Below are 2,762 nucleotides of genomic sequence, written 5' to 3' on the forward strand. Positions count from 1 at the left end.
CCTGCTCTGTGCAATGCAAACAGGGGCTGCTGAGCCAGTGCTGCTGTGTCTGTGCCTGCAAGGATGGGGCACCTGTGTGAGCTGGGGGAGAGGCCAGGGCTGCAGAGGGGGGATGTTGTTGGCAGCTCCATCAGGACGCTCTGGGACGCTGCCCTGGGCTGTCCAGCGCAATGGAGATGGATCAGCCCCTGCTCTGCTGCTCCTTCCCGTCTGCCCCAGGGCCCTTGCAGAGCCCCAGCCATGCTGTTTGCCCCCAGCCTGCCCACGGCCAGCCTGGGCCTGCTTACAGGGGTTTTCTGTGCTGAGCATTGGCCTGGCTGTGTTCTTGAGAGGGCCTGGGCAAGGAGCCTGGAGCCCCCAGGGCCTGGCCTGAGGCGTCAGCGCTGCCCCAGCAGTGCCCATGGGCTGTCCCTGCTGCAGCCCCGGCACTGCCACCCCCAGGGCTGTGCCCAGCCCCGAGAGCACTCAGGCCCTACAGCAACACTAGGGCCACCAGGGCAGCCAAGGGAACCTAGATAGCCCTGGCAGCTTTTGCCTGGGAGCTACCTTTGGATATAAGGAATTTTGGAGGCGGATTCTCAATTTTGGCCATGGATTGCTGGACTTGAAAGTGTTTTTTTCAATGGGAAGAAAAGAGCGGGCCCCCAGTGTTTTGAAGGCAGATGAGGAGTGGCCCCCAAGAGGCCAAGGCCAGCCAGAGCTGTCTGTCCTGGCAGGTTTCATATGGGAATAATTCCTTGGATATAATCAAATTTGGAGGAGGAATCCCAATTTCAGCCTTGAATCCCTGGAGAAGGACAGTTCTTTCCTACAGGAAGGAATGCACAGAATTCCAGGGTTTCAGGGGTTGATAAGAAGCAACTCTCAACATGCCAAGGCCAGCTGGACCAGTCAAGCAGCCCCCAGGAGGCCCAGCCACCCAGACCTTTTCCATATTCTTGGATCCTTGGGGCCCTGCAGCATCAAAATTGCCCCTTGGTTCCATGAGGCCCTGTAGGATCACCACAGATCTTGCTTTCCATGAGGCCCAGTGATATAACAATGGTCTCCTTGGCTCTGCAGTGGCACAATGGCCCCTTGCTTTCCAAGTGGCCTTGCAATGTCCAAATGGTTTCCTTCTTGCCATGGGACTGCACAATGACACAATGGCCCCTTGCTTCCATGTGGTCACAGAGTCTCCAAATGGCCCCTTGGTTCTATTGGGTTCCCCAGGATGTGTTACACTGGCCCCTTGGTTCCATGAGGACCCACAGTGTCCCAATGGCCCCTTGCTCCCATGAGGCCCTGGGATATCACAATGGTCTCATCGCTTCCACGAGGCCCTGCTGTTCCACAATGCCCTTGAAGTGTCACAATAGTCCCAGTGGGTTCCCCTGCTGGTTCACAGTGGCCTTCTTTATTCTGTAGTGTAACAACGCTATCCTTGGTTCCATGGTCAGAATGGCCCCGTGGTCTCATGGAGCCCCCACAGCCCCTTATGGAGCTCCACAGCCCCTTATGGAGCCCCACAGTGTCACTTTGATCCCCTTGAGTCCATAAGGCCCTGCCATGCTACAAGGACCCCTTGGTTATACAAGGCCCTGCAGTGTCACAATGGCCCCTTGATTCCAGTGGTCCTGAAGTGTCCTAATGGTCTCCATGGTTCCATGACACCCCACAATGTCACAATGGACTTTTGGTTCCACGAGCTTTCCTACTGCCAACAACAGTCTCCTTGGTTCCACAGTGTCACAATGGACCCTTTGCTCCACGAGGTTCAGTAGTGTAACACAGACGCCTTGATTCCATGAGGTTGTGCAGTGTCACAATGATCTCCTTGGTTCTGCGGCCCTGCTGTGGCTGCTGTGTAACAATGGATCTGTGGTACCATGAGGTTCCATAGTGTCACCATGGTCCCTTTGGTTCCACAAGGCCTTGCTGGGCCACAATGGCCCCTTGGTTCCATGAGGTTCTGTACTGTCAACAATGATTTCCTTGGTACTGCAGTCACAATGGATCCTTGGTTCCATGAGGAGCCTGGCCTCCCACAGCCCCTCACAGCTCCCCATGGCCCCTCATGGCCCCTCACAGCCTCCCACAGCTCATGGCCCCTCACAGTTCCCCAAGATCCCTCACAGCCTCTCACTGTGGATGCCCTGGAAGAGAGAGAGAGAAACAGCAAGTGTTTCTCACAGCAGCATGTGAGAATTTTTTGGGTATGGTAGGGATGTAATAACTTGTTAAGTATAAACAATCTGCAGGTGGTGTTGTTCTACTTTGTCTTTCTGTTTCTCTATAAAAACTGCACAGTTCTCTTGAATAAAACCTTCTTTCACTCTCTCTACACAACTGCCTCCTGCCTGTTCCTGTGACATTCTCGACTCAAGAGTGACACCTCACAGCCCCTCATGGCCCCTCACAACCCCTTCACAGTTCCCCATGGCCCCTCGCAGCCCCTCACGGCCCCTCAGAGCCTCTCATGGCCCCTCACAGTTCCCCATGGCCCCTCACAGTCCCTCATGGCCCCTCACAGCCCCAGACGCAGGGCTCCTCCCAAAGGAGAAGGTGTCAGGCCCTGATTGTTCTCCTTTCATTTCAGTCCTTTCACAGCCACAAGTGCAGAAAGGCTGAAATGGAGCCTTTCCCCGGCGTTTCCCTAGGGGTTAACTGCGGGCTGAAGCTCTGTGCTGGCCCCGGCTCCAGCACCACCATCCCTGCAGCCGCCAGGCCTTTGCTGTCCCCCCGTGTCTGTTCCCTGTCCCCGAGTCCCGCCCGGCTCTGGC

This window comes from Melospiza melodia (genome assembly GCF_035770615.1).
Source record: "Melospiza melodia melodia isolate bMelMel2 chromosome 7 unlocalized genomic scaffold, bMelMel2.pri SUPER_7_unloc_1, whole genome shotgun sequence".
Taxonomy (NCBI): Eukaryota; Metazoa; Chordata; class Aves; order Passeriformes; family Passerellidae; genus Melospiza; species Melospiza melodia.